The sequence below is a fragment of the Aptenodytes forsteri genome, unplaced genomic scaffold (assembly GCF_000699145.1).
Source record: "Aptenodytes forsteri isolate BGI_AS27 unplaced genomic scaffold, ASM69914v1 Scaffold33, whole genome shotgun sequence".
Taxonomy (NCBI): Eukaryota; Metazoa; Chordata; class Aves; order Sphenisciformes; family Spheniscidae; genus Aptenodytes; species Aptenodytes forsteri.
This window is the reverse complement of record NW_008795037.1, coordinates 2182607-2196559: the sequence shown is the minus strand read 5'-3', so window position 1 is coordinate 2196559 and position 13953 is coordinate 2182607. Positions and strand designations below refer to the sequence as shown.

Genomic DNA, 13953 nt, shown 5'->3' with positions numbered 1-13953 from the left:
TTTTGCACATGCAAGTTGTTGTGAATTTGAAACAAAATTTCAAATATGAATACTTAGCAGCTAGTGATATTTAAACCTCTATTAAAATTTCACATGAACTTACTGTTACCTGTTCAGGAAGAAACTGCAAACAGAAATCCCATATTTAGGTTAAAACATAGGGAAAATCTCTTTACTAAATTTCCACCTTATGAATTATTTAATAGAAAGCAGTAAGTTCTTTTTCACCAGTGCAGAAGTCTGTTTTAATACTTAATGTCATAGTGGACCTGGTTTTCTGATGGCTTTGCTTTCCAGTTGTTTTGTTTTAGCAATCACAACTTATTTTTGTTCTTTTTCAGTTGAAGAGGGTGAATCTTCAGATTTTGCTTTGACCTGGGACTCATCAGTGACTCAATCAGGTAAATATTTTAGGTTCTCCTGATTGCAAAAACTGCCAGAAAGCTGCCAGGCTTTTCGCAGGAACTGTATTTTGTATGTCACATTCCTGTCTCAAATCCAAGACTACCCACTGCAACACAATTTTTATATCAGTTCCATATGGTCAATAAAATCTATTACATACAAAGACTAATATACTCTTATCCTCCGGAGAGCCATTCTTTCTTCTTGTGGGCATACTGAAACGGGTTGTGATTTCTCCAGTATAACCACTTTGAAGTTTTCTGCAATGGGCACTGTTGCACATTCATTCCAATCTAATTACATAAAATTCCTATTAAAGCAGCTTTTAAACCTCAGTCTCAACTGGAATGTGTGTATTTCTCCTCTTGGAGGAAATTGGAAAGTACTGTCAGGGCTGGAGAATAAAAAGTGGTACATCACCATGGTAGAAAGATTTAACATTTGAACCAGCTTTTGGTCTGCTTGATAGTAATAATGCTTAAACATGTGTTTGGGGCTTGTTCACCTGTGTTACATTGATAATTTGAATAAAAAGAGGCTCAAGAAACTGAACAGGATAAAGCAAGTTTGTCTGTAGTTGTGTAATATGTATTGGTAACACAAATGTGAGGGTAAATGTCAGATTAATTTACATTTAAAGTAACTAGCCACATCTCAGTCACTGCTTGTGCCCTGTGTAAAGATATTTTACTGTCTATTATGTCTTTAACATTTATGAAATTCTCAGAATATTTTTGATTTTGAAGCCAATAAGTCTATTTCTGTGTTCTCTTCATACTGGACTGCGCGATGGTATTCTCAGAAGCTCAGCAGCGATGTGAAAACAGCTCAGAAACTGAGCAGTAATATGAAAATTAGCAATGGTGCTGCATTCCTGGTTAGCATGGGTTCTATAAAAGTCACAGGGAGACTGGCTCACCAGGAGACTTTTCTTACTGAAGTCAGCATCTAGCTGGTCTTGAAGGCATAAACTGCCTTTGTCTGGTACTTTGTGACATTTCAGTTTGTACCAACTGCGCTCTCAGTTGCGCTGGGTGCATCTTCTCTGGGCGCTACGGCTGTTTTGAGCGGTTTGTGTTTTCACTAGTCTTTGATAGCAAATATTGCTGCTGCTGCAGCAAACCTCCAGCTGCGATGTCTAAGGCCCCTTTGTGCCTGGAGCTAACGGCGCATGAAAAGAGCGCTCGCTGGCTCTCTTGCTTGACCTTCATCTCAAACAGCAGTGGAGTTACTGGTGTTATCTATCACAAGTCTTGAATTGTATTAAATTTAACACAGGCTGAGGTTCAAAACAGCAACAACAACAACAAATCATTTCTGTGCAGAGTGGGAGTTACTTTGGGATTTCTGGATGGTATTGGTGACTACGTTGTAAGTAAAAGACAGCCTGTGAAAGATTTTTCCCAAATTAGTTCAGTCTCCTCCATTTTTCTTCATTTACACCAATAATTACAGCTCCCATTCAAGACGGATGTGGGATAAGACGTATTGTATGCGTGATTTATGGCAGCTTAAGGAAAATATGTGCTAATCGGGGGATTTTCCTCTTAATACGTTTAGTAGCTACAGATGTCAATCTTGCATGTGTATAAAGATGCAATACAGTATCCTATCAAGACAGGGTGCAGTGCATGGGACAGAGGTTGAAGGCTGGAATATGACTGAGGAACTACACAGAAAAAGCTTAAAAAGCCCTAGTACGGCTGCATGGAGTCACTGGCTCTTGTGTGGTGTGCCTCCAAAGCTACATTCAGTAACTGAAACCAGTCCCTCAGTCCCAGTGTGCGAGACTTTCATTATGTTCTTTTATGATCTTCCTGTTTGCATTAGCTCCAGTAGTGTGATGTTGAAGTTCAATAAAGGGTGAAAAACACACTTCAACTTCTCGTTTCATGCCCCTTCCTTCCCTGGCCCAAAATGACAAAATCACCTCCCCTTCCTTGACCCCCCCCCCAACAGAAAAAAACCAAAAGGCCAAACCCGGGACTTGTTAACTCTGAAACATTTGCCAGATGTTTCACATTAACATATTTCTCTCCCTTCTTCTCCTGTATGTGTTTGTACATCTCTGTGTGTGTGCAAACACATACAAAGCGACTTCTGAAAAAATCTATTGGCACTCCGCGCAGCTGCTGTGGGCCGGGGGAGTGGTGGTCCCAGGGTGGTGTGGTACGTAGGGACAGCAAGAGCAGGTAGAATGTAATTTTTTAACTTTTTTTTTTTTTAATACTAGCAAAATATTTATATAGGTGCAGTTGTGGGGAGAGAAGGTGCTTTTGCTGCTATATCTTATTTTGTTCATCAAACCAGTAGAAGTTATACTGGAAATTTTTTTGTGATTGAGTTGAACCTGCAGTCATGGGGCTTGTCCAGGTAGCTGTGACAGCCGCCTGTCCCCAGGTCAGGCGTAAGGGTTTGTAGGTGCAGGGCAAGACATGTCAAACTCTGGGGTCCAAGCTCTGTGTCTCATGGTGGTCTTCTCTGCTGCTGAAGTGCAGTGAAGGTGCATGGTTTGTGCATCCCTGACTGGACCGTGGCACTGGGCGAGGGGCTGCTCATGGGAGCTGCTTAGTGCAGCTCATGGAAATTTGGCAGTGGACACATTGGCAACAGAAATCCTGCGCTCGGATGGGTCTGTTTGGTGATGGCTTAGCACAGGGCACCATCCTTTTTCCTATGGTAGAGTATGTGTGCAAGTTGCTGTCTGCTCTGGCTTAACTGCTCGTTCCTGGTCAAACCTGTGAAGGTGAAATGCTTTGCAGGAATCCAACCCTTGGCGTAGTTGCACTGAGGAATTTATTCAAGTTTAAATACAGCTAGAAATAGTTTTACAATTTTTTTTTTTCATAACCACAACTTAAAGGCTGTATGTATTAACCTAGAGAATCAGGAAAATGTATAAGGAGGCAGAGGCTGCCCTCACGCCAGGGTAAATAATCTGGGTGTCCACCAGCCCTGTTTAACAATGGGCATATAGCGAATTTCCTTCCTTTTCAGATCTTGTAAACATTTTTTTCCTTAATGTAAAAGGAAGAAAAAAAGCTTTTCCTTTCCTCTCTTAATCTGAGGACTTAGCTTGCTGTTAAATAGTAGGTCAGTAGTGTTTTGCTGTGTAAGAGGCAGAGACATTTTCTGTCCCAGAGGAAGAGCGCAGCTGAGTACTCCTTCCCCCTGCTTTTCCCTCTTAACAGCACGTGCAGCCTTTGAAGCCCATCCATCTCGCTCCGAAAGCGTCAGTAGAGGGTGGGCTGGGCAGGGCTGTGGGGGGCCAGGCAAGTGCCCGCCTCTGCTTTGCAAAAGGGTTTTCTGCTGCTTCGAAGCCAAGAGGAAAATAAGATTCAATATTTGCAAAGCAAGGGTCCAGCCAGACAATGCTGCATTGCTATTGTAGTACATCACGAGAGTATTATCTTGAGGAGCAACAAGGGACATTTTAAAGAAGTAAAAAGTCTTACTAAATATATAGAGAATTTAAGGCATTTTAAAGACCTATGAAAGCATTTTACATGGGGGTTGCTGGGGAGTTTCTCATTAGCCTGACTGTGAGGCCCCGGGGAATCTTGGCTGAATTGTCTGGGGCAAACAGAGCAGATTCTGTCTTCTCCTTAGGAGCCTGCAGACCTAAAAGCCTGATTTTTTGTGTCTGCTTTTGAGGTAACTGAAGGTATCTTCTTTTTGTGTGCAGCTACGAGCTATGACACTGATCAAGAAAGAGTTTGGGAAATAGGGGACTGTGGACCCGTAGCTTGAGTGCTGGGGATAAATGGCACTGGGTATGTCTCTGTGCGCATGTGTTTGCTGAACATGGGGGGATCTTTGCAGTGTTTGCGACTGGAAAGGCCTCTCCAACGCCAGTGCCGAACCATCCATTAGCACACAACGTTAGTATCGTTCAATTGTAACATTCCAGAAATAATGAAAATAGATTACAGGTTGATATTCCCCCCTTTCCCCATTAGCTCCAGATTTCCTGTCCCTGCCACCGAGCTCGCCGCAGCAGCTGGGCGCGCGTGCGAGGGACGTGTTAACAAAGTGCAGCGTGGGGAAAAAAGCCCCCACAACATTTTAGGACTCAGACGTTTGATGTTTTGCCATTAGGAGTTCTCCCACGTGCTTGTTTTATACAGTACGCTACTTTATATTTTTAATTGCCTTCTGCAATTTCTTTTAAAGTTTCCCTACTTTAAGGAGGAAAAAAAGAAAAGGGGAAGCAGCAGCTTTTGAGAAATGAACCACAAAATAAGACAACCACCCTGTGGTCACTCCTTTTCCCCTCTCTTCCGCTTTGCATGGCGTCTCCCATGTGAATTGTGAAATCACAACTTTCACTTGGTATCTTCAGAGGAGGAACATCTTGACGCAGTTTGGAGACTTATTTTCGCTCAGAGCTACCGGAGCCTGTGCCGGGGCGTTTTTAATGCCATCTCTGCTGCTTGGGGCTCTCCTTGCCCGTTCCCTCCTGACTGTTCCCTGTGCTCTCTTCCACTGTCAGTCTTCTGATCCTGGCGCTGCTGCTGTCTGCTCCCCAAGTGTTGAGGGTTTCTGTTCTCCTCTAACTGCTTTGTAGGGTTGAGTTTAATTTTGGCTGCCAAAGGAGCAAAACAGATGAGAAAGCCAGGGTCTCATGAAGCGAACAGACTTCCCCCTGCAAGTATTCATGTGGTATTTTTTTCCCCTTTTCTGTTTATTCAGATAAGCTACAGAAAATGTGTTCTCCTTCCTCACCTTTCCCCTTTTAGAGGCCTGTTTTGGCCACACAAAGTTTGTTGTCCCCTCAGCCTTTGTCCAGCACCCTGGGCTTGCATGCCCTGGCGTGGTCCACTGCCCAATGCCCACCAAGGCCGCCATCCTTGCAGGACCCCATCCTCGCAGTACCCAGGGCTGTCCCTGCTCTCTGCCCATGTGTCCTGGCAGCTCCCACAGAGCCTCTGCTGGTCCTGCTCCAGCTGCACGACCCGCTGGGCATGGGCTGTGTCAGGAGTAAGTCAGGAAGGTCCAGATGAGAGAGACTGCCCTCCCATAGACAGCAAGCTCTTTTTCTCTATTTCTACATGTATTGTATTTTGTCTTATTTAACTTCTAAATGGCAGAATGGTGAAAAAAACCCTCCTAAACACCCTCTACATGAAATTCTGGGATCTCTTCTGCAGAGCATTGAAAAGGTCAGTCGCAATTCAGCGGGCATTAGAAACCTGTTATCTTGCAAGTACTCTGAAATTACCCATCCTGAGTGCCTTCACAAGCTCAGACATCTTCTAAAAGCTGGTTTCATTAGTAAATCAATGAGAAGATTCTGATTACAGTGTGTAAGGATTTCCAAAGAAATAAACCTTTGAACTTAGCAAAGAACCTAAAAGACTTTGATAACTTTCTTAGTTAGTATATTGAAAAAATATTCATGAAATATTTGATCTCAACTGGTTGGCTTTCTTACATTGGTTTTAAAAACAGCATCCTTGTCTCTGCATGGACCTGCAGCATGCAGCCCAGTCGGTATAGACTGAGGTTCTCAAAATTTTAAATATCTGCTTTCAAAACAGCTAAAACCGAAATAAATGCAAACTAGAAATAAAGGTAGGGGGGTTTGTAGTACTGGCTGCTGCGTTCCTTATTTATTCTAAGTTGAACTTTTATTTTCCTTGGTAATGTGTGGGTTTTTATGATGTAACATAGTAATGTGTCCTTTCAGAAGAGAAAAAAAAAAATAATTCTCCTTTCCTAATTATAAAATTTAATTTTTAACTTCAAACTTTTACTTATAAATACTAATTTGTCTTTTTTTTTTTTTTTAAAGTATGTACTTTTGATAGTGTTTTCTCAAACAGTGAAGTGATAGAAAGTACATGATACTCAGATAATGTGGTGGTAGGTGAACATCCAAGACAGATGTAAGACTTTTGGAGCCGGGATAATATAAAAAGAAAAAATACAAGTAATTATAAACCCTTCCCAGATTACTCTGTTTGTAGGAGCTCACAGCACAACTCTGCATCTGCAGGCGCGAGGGCTTCCTGGGAGCAAGTCTCTGCTCCCAGCGCTCCTGGGCTGGCGGGAAGGGGGACGTGGCGCTGCCAGAGGAAGCTGTTGGCTGGAGTGACAGGGTGTCCCTGGGGGTCCCTGAGGTCCAACCAACATCCCGCGGCTGTAGCACCTTCAGGGAAAGGGGAAGTATAAAAAATGAGATTCCTCGCCGCATGTGGTGTGGCGCAGCGCAGCACCGACACGTGCGTCTGTCATGGAAACAGCCACCCCACGAATCCGCTGAGGCGTCTCTGGTGGTGCGGCGCCGTAGGTGTTCCCCTCTTGTTTGGGGAGGGAATCTCCGGCAAGAAGGAGTGGTATTCAGATGTGAACACAGCATGGGTGTCAGTATTTAAATTAGAAGCACACACCTGTGTATTATGGCATTTCCTAGAAAATACTTACTATTAAAAATGTTAATTGGGAAAATTATAGCGATAGCACAGAGGAGGAGAATTAATTTCCATGGTAAAAGAGGCGAGAAAAGAAAAGCTCATTTGACAGTGAGCTATCGAGTGCTCCCCCTACCCCATCACCCACCCCTTCCCAGGCTTTTTAAAGACAGTGTCTGCTGGAAAGCCAGTTGGCTTAAGAGAAGCTGAGCAAGCATGGTGTATCGCAGTGTGTCGTTGGTGTTGCCAAGCTTCACAGTACCTAAAGCCAGTCCCCCTAAATTGCTACAAGCAACATCTGTAAAGGGGAGGATTTCTGCAGGCTGCAGGGTTGCAGCCTCTGCCTGGCCATGCTGGCGAGGGGCTGCGGACTCACATGCACTGGGATGCCGGCAGTGCATCAGGACTGGTGATGGGCAGCAAGGTTTCAGTCAAATCTGGGAGTATCTCTGGGGTCATCAGGTTAACCTCATCTGAAGTCTTGTGAGCTTGATGTATCTGCCGGCACGGGGCTACTATGGGTTGGGGGATGTTCCCATAGGGTCTTCTGGCAGGGGCATCTTGCCAGAAATAGAAATACACCATTGGCATGGACGGTTGCACACGAGAGTGTATCCTTCTGGGGCTGGCAGGGGACATCCTCCATGGGGTTGTGTCCCTGTCTTGCCAGCAACATTTTTTTCCCTGCGACAAATTTACTTTTTATTTAAAGGTGTTCCTGTTGGCGCTTTATCTGCTGAGAGACTGTAACGCTGTGTTTCATTTCCTTGCACTGACTGAAGGAAGTCATTCACCTTCATGAGTGGACCCTCAGGTGCAGCCTTCCTGGCTCTCCATCCCTTGCTTGTGTTCAGGTCTTCTGCGGGTATGAACATCCCAGTGAAGGACGCTGCCATTGAGCTGGAGGGAGCACTGGAGAGCAGCAAGGCGTAGCATAGCACCTTCCCATCTTCTTCACGCTCCGGATCTCCCTTCCTGTGTTTCTTTCCAGCGATGCTACCTTGTCCTCTCTTGCTGCCCAAGCGAAGGGCTGTGATTAGATGAACATTTTCTGTGGTTTTAGATGAAAATTATATCTGTTGTTTACAATAGCCTTCAGGGGCATAACTAGCAGTAATGGGCTAAAGTAAAGCAAAGGAGATACTAGGCTGAATATCATGAAACATTTCACAGTAGTGGGATCTAATAGGCTCTGGTATTATCTCCCATCACTTTGGTCATTTTCAAACTGGACTGGACAAAGCGCTTGAAAATACACTGTAGGAACGATCTTACATTAGCAGAGGGATGGATAAGATCACCTGGTACGTCCTGCTCATCTCTAATTTATCCAATTCTGCTGCACTCTGGATTTGCTAATCTCCTGCAGATTTGAGGACAGAAGCAGACTGAATGGTCAGGCAAATTGTACTTTCTGGAGCTTATTTCAGTAAATATTTTTATGTAGGATCTCAAACCACTTTACAAATGCTAGTTAAGCCTCGCAACCTAGTAGAAAGTCCTCCTTGTGCCCTATGTCTATACTACTTTGTCTCTGCATCATGCAGTGTGCACTGTGCTGCAGGTCAACCTTCCCAGAGGGCTTCGGCTTCGGGACTCATGGGCACTTGCCAGCCCATCTTGCTTTGAGTCATTTCTGCAGGTCAGTGGCTTTGCTTTTCCAAGTCTGCTTTGGCTGGCTCGTAGGAGCGAGCAAAGCTGAAACCATGCTGCTGTAGGAAGCGATTGCAATGGGTTTTACCTTTGTGAAATCAGACAGCTGAAGAGTTAAAGGAAAGTCTCCTGGTGAACAATTTCTTTGGTTTTCACAGAAACTTCTGTTCTCCTTTGACTAGTTTACACATTGCAGTTGTAACTGGTAGCTCAAAGCTCCCAGCCTGAATAAATGTAAAACAGGAATAACAGAATATATTACATTGGCCTGTTGCTTAAATGAGAAAAATCAATAAAAAATAATGCCACAGTGGTGGATCCCCAGTAATCATTCTTCTTGAGAAAAAAACAAATCGTGCCGGTCATGAGAATGGGGGTTTTATAAACAAGGTTGTAAAAGAAGAAAAACAAATGGAATAAACAAGCTCCCCTGCTTTGTTTTCTGGGCTGAGTAAAGACATTGATATGAAACTCTGCAGTGAAGTGCATGAAATTTATGATGCTTTGCCCAAATAATCTTTGCTTATTCAGTACAGGAAACTAGAATCATTTGGGTTGGAAGGGACCTCTAGTGGGTCTTACTCAACATTGACCTGACTTGTAAAAGTTTCTGTAACCGTTACCACTGTATTTTTGGTTAAATTGTCTTGAACTGTTAAGCTTATTGTAGACCAAGAGCACAAGTATGGTTACTGTAGCATAAGAATGTATAGAAAACAGAAATTAAGGCCAAATACTCATGAAAAAAGGATTTTTTAAAGTTAGTATAGCCTAAAATTTCCCATAATAGAAGATACATATGTATTTCTGTCATTTAGTGTCTAAAGTAGCCTTTTTCTGGGCTTGCTACAAGGAATTACCATGTCATTGTCAAAATAAACCGAGCTCATCTCATAATCTTGTATTTGTTGTGTATAAATTCAAATGAGAAAACTGTTAAAAGGGACCATTTATAATGAGCTTTGAGATACCCTATGGCTCTCACTTGGAGACAAGTGACCTTTGTCTTTTTTGGGGCTGAGTAACAGCGCGATGAAGATTTAATAGATGTGTGCAGAGACCTGGCAATAGACTGGGGTGTGCGTGGAAGAGTTTCTCGATGTGTCTTGCTCTACATATTTTTTAATTCATCACACTTGGGACTGAAGTGCCTGCCTGTTTGTGTGTTTTACTAGCCATGCCTCCTTTCGCCCTTGGATGGCTTTGGCGTTCGTTAGTAGAAATTATTAGACAGTCACAAAACACTAAAGAGAAAGGAAAAAAACCCGCACACTTTGCTTGGAAACACTGTCTGTGTTGCATAAAGCTCTGACAAGATCAAGCCTCTAATTAAATTATCTGGCACGTGGACAATTCTGTTCCGAGATCTGCTGAGCTAATGTGTAGCCATTAGCTCATACAGTCATCGAATCAGAAGTACCAAAGAGACAATTTACATAGGGCCACAGCGTGTTTTAAAAAATTCTGGTGAGTTGCGAAGCCTGTAATGTTAATTGCCAGTTAGCACATTGTAATTGCTGTAATTATTTGCAAGTAAAATGATGTAAGGGACTTAACGTTGTACTTTTCTTAACACTTCACATGTTGGTGATCCACTAAATCTCCCACTTAGAGTTTCGCTGGTTATTTTAAGATCTCAACAGCCTCTTGCTGAGGTCTGATCTCATCTGCAGGCTTGCCTTTCTGCCTGTTGTCTTTAATGCTGAGTGGTGCCTCTCTAAAGTCTTTATTAAAAAAAATGCAATAAAATAATAAATGCAAATGTCTGCTGCTGACCAGTGAGAGCATAGCCAGCCCTGCAGCCGGCCGTACTGGAGCCCAGCTGGGAGAGAGCCCTCAGCACAAATTGCCACCCTATTGCCTCCCACCGCCACGCCGCGGAAGTGGGCCAAAAGCTCCTCCGTATGGGATTAAAGGGATGCGTAATAGATTAAAGATCAAAAATGTTAATTAAGAAATGGTCTTTTCTAATAAGATGCCTTCAAGGGCACGGTACCAAAAATGAGGCAAGATCTCATTTTGGCAACAGTGCTGGGGTTGTAATGAAGCTGGAGCACGGGGGTAGCGGGAGAAGGAAGGGACGCCTCCTGTTCAAGGCATCTCCTTCAGAAGGGGTAAATCAATTAGCAATAAAAATGTAAACATATAAGCCAGAATTACATTACTCTGAAAGCTACTGAACAATGTGTGGATTTAGACGTATGCGTTTTAGCTTGGCGTTTCCTTGAGGATAAGTTGGCAGTTTGCAACTGATAAAGAAGGACTCCTTCAGCTTAGTGGTATTTAAGCAGCAGTATGGTAATTTGGCTGAAAATAACCACTCTTGTTGGAAGCTTTGATGCATTTGAAGTGAATCCATGCAATATATTTTCCTGATGTAATTTTCTAGATATGGGAAGTTCAGCACCTTTGTTGCTGGATTGAAACTTGTAGGCACTTATGTTTGGGGAAAGGCTAATTTCCCTTCAGAAAAGGGAAGAGCCACAACTCTGAGCTCTCATATTCCAGGCTCTTGCAGCAGGGAGAAGTTTATGTTTTACAAATAAACTGATATGCAAGTGTTACTTTTGTGTTTCAAACCCGAAAGGTGCTTTCGAGAGCTGTGAAATTTTATTGCATCATTATAACTAAAGAAAACATGCTTTTTCTTAAATTTGAGCATTCTAGTTAGTGACTCCACTATTACATCTTCTTAGTAAACTCATCAAAACTCCAAAAGGAAAACTCAGATGTTTAACAGCGCTTTTCCTTGTGGTGGGATGATGGGATTCCACATTCCACTTCATCCCACACTTTCCCCTCTAAACACCTTAATGCTGAAAGCTGCGGTATTTCTGAAGCGAGTTATTTGCTAGCATAAAATGGAGGGACCCTGTAGGCGAATTTCTTCCCTCTTGGTTGGAAGCTTTCGCTTGGATAAAGAAAACCACTGGCACGGTGAGGCTCTCTGCCTAGTGTGTGTATATGTTTTAAGGCTCTGGCTGTTGTTTGAACCAAAGCTAGAGAGAATTTTCAATTTGAGAGAAATACGGTGGGAAGGCGCTCTCTGGTCACGTGCCTCTCTGTGTTTGTGGCGAGCTGGGGCCGACTGAAGCAGCCTGGCAGAAAAAAGTCCTCCGACAACGGTCTGAAATTTAGATTTGTTGCTCTAGCTGTGTATATTTAATCTTCATCTGTTGTGTGAATCTTTAGCAGAAAAGAGCATTTGGAAGAGATAAGTGAGTGAAAGACAATGGCTCTGCGCTACCTGCTCCCCTGCAGCCCCCAAATGAAGTAGGGAAGCAGAGTGTGGCATCCATGTCCTTGAGAGGAGGAGCGATGGTTTTCCCTGGGTGTCATTTAATTGAGAGGGGGTTCAGAGCCCTCGGAGCTGGGCACAGTGTAGCCTTGTGCTTACTGGTTTTATTTAGCTTGGATGGGGGCTATAGGCAACTTAAATTAAATAACACTAAATTCCTGTGCCCTGATTTTGTCAGATAGGTGAACACAAATGGAGATAGTGGTTGTTTCCATTCACAGAAAGAAAATCGGAGAACTATTTCTTATCCAGAGACTTAAATCAGATCTTTTCCCAGTTCATAAATTTATTGTTTTGATGGGCTGATTAGTTCCATCTTTACTTGATTTCGCTTATGTTTTTCTTTAAAAGAAATGTGTAACTCGGACTTGAATTAGCGTTCTTCCAAGAAGGGCTACGTCAAGCCGTTCTTGCTGACATATCAAGGAGATACAACTGTAGCAACAGAAAGATCATTGCCTTTTTCCTTATTATGAAGTTCCTTTAAAAGTCTCAAAGTCATTTTGTACTGGGCAATTTTGAAGACAGTGTTCTGAATTGAAGTTTTCCTCTGCATAATTTTGACAATATTAAAAAAAGATGTATGTAGTCTGTCATTCTTCTTTCAGCGACAATAGGGAAGACCATTTTGCATTGTTGATTTAATCAAGTAGGTTATATTTGCAGAAAAATGGTCAGTTTGTAATGCTGTCATTAATTTGTACAGAATGTGTCCCCCATATAGAAATTGAGAAAACTTGAACTTAAACTTTGACAGTAGTTCATATCAGGCTCTTTGCGTTTAGCACACAAGTCCAGATGACCATTTATCCTGTTAAATGAATGAGAAATGTTCTGTGTAAAAAGCATTTGGCTTCTTTTCCTTGATCATATTAAGCAAAATACATTTATTGCCAAATTTCCACAGTAACATCCAGGAAGCATATACAAAATCAGCAGGGGTAGGCAGGTATAACGGAGAGCAGCATTTGGTCTATAATCTTATGAAAAAAAGGTTGTGCGGTTAAAATGTACTTTTTCTGATCAAGGTGAACTTCAGGCTGAAGTCTTGCACAAGTTAGCTAATAGCCAGGTTGCTAAAACGTTTTTCTGGACAGGATGTTGCAGAAACCCACATTTTTTTCTTCATTTTTTTCTTTATATATTGTGTGTGCAGACCGCTGCAGTGTTGAAGACATGAAGAATATCACCTCTGCAAATGCTCTTCACATCTCTGGGTTTATGTTGTGACAAGCAAGCATAGATGCTTCTGTATAACAGAACTAAATTATGTTCCATTTTTCACCCTTACTTCCAAAAAGGGGTGCTTGGTGTTTATGGTGTTTTGTGTGTGAAATTGAAATAACAATTGGTGTTGCTCTTCCTCCAAAATGGTTTATAAAAACTGGTGAATTTTTAGGGCTTTTTTGTATACTGAGGTTGTAAACCTGTTGTATTTTAAATGTCTTTCTCAGTTGCAAAGAAACCCACAGATACACCACTGGCACTAGAAGCGTGGTGGAGCCATCAGTGAACTATTAAATGAGAAAACACATCATAAGAGTTAAGTGATTTTTAGCTTGATACTGTAATGAAATATTTTTAAACCGTATCTGGTTAATGAACATTGTGGCTAGACTGCATAATTGGCCAAGGATGTAGGAAATGGAAGCTTTTTAAACATAGACTCCTAGCTGTGATAGCTGTAAATCGGGTGGAAGGGTCCAAAGCAAATCCCTAAACCCTCTTTCCGCATCAGCCATGGGGCTGGTGGGAAAGGGGCCGCGTGGGGCTGTGGGTGCGGTGGCTGTGCCTGTGTGAGCCGTGGCCTGGGGCTATTGAAAAAGCTGTTTTGTAGGATGAAGTTCTCAAGTGTGCGTCTTCCTGCTTGTCAGCAACTAAAACGCAAGTTCAATAATTTAAAGAAAAAAATTGGGAGTGGGCACCCACAAAAAAATATGCCTTTTAAAAATGGATAATTTGTTGTTATTACTACTTTTTACCTAGTGCAAAATACACAGGGAATGGGGCTGCTAAAGAGCATATCAACTAAATTAGGGTTAATTAGAAGTTCTCCCAAATAGCTGGTGCTTCATCAGCAACAGAGCAGCGTGTAAATGAATCTAATTTCTCTCCAACTAAACTCTTCACAAGCTTAATTACAACAGCAACAATATCTCCCCCCCTCCCCCCCCCCTTTTTCAT

At 42.5% G+C, this 13953-nt stretch overlaps 1 protein-coding gene across 1 annotated transcript in view; it reads left to right on the top strand.

The window, feature by feature from the left end:
- Window positions 1-370: 370 nt before the first annotated feature.
- The window catches only part of ZNF423 (zinc finger protein 423), a 195845-nt gene continuing 182262 nt past the window's right edge, over window positions 371-13953 (top strand). Inside the window, exon 1 of the mRNA XM_009276708.2 lies at window positions 371-401. The gene's annotated coding sequence lies outside the window, so the exon portion shown is untranslated. The remainder of the gene's footprint in view (window positions 402-13953) is intronic.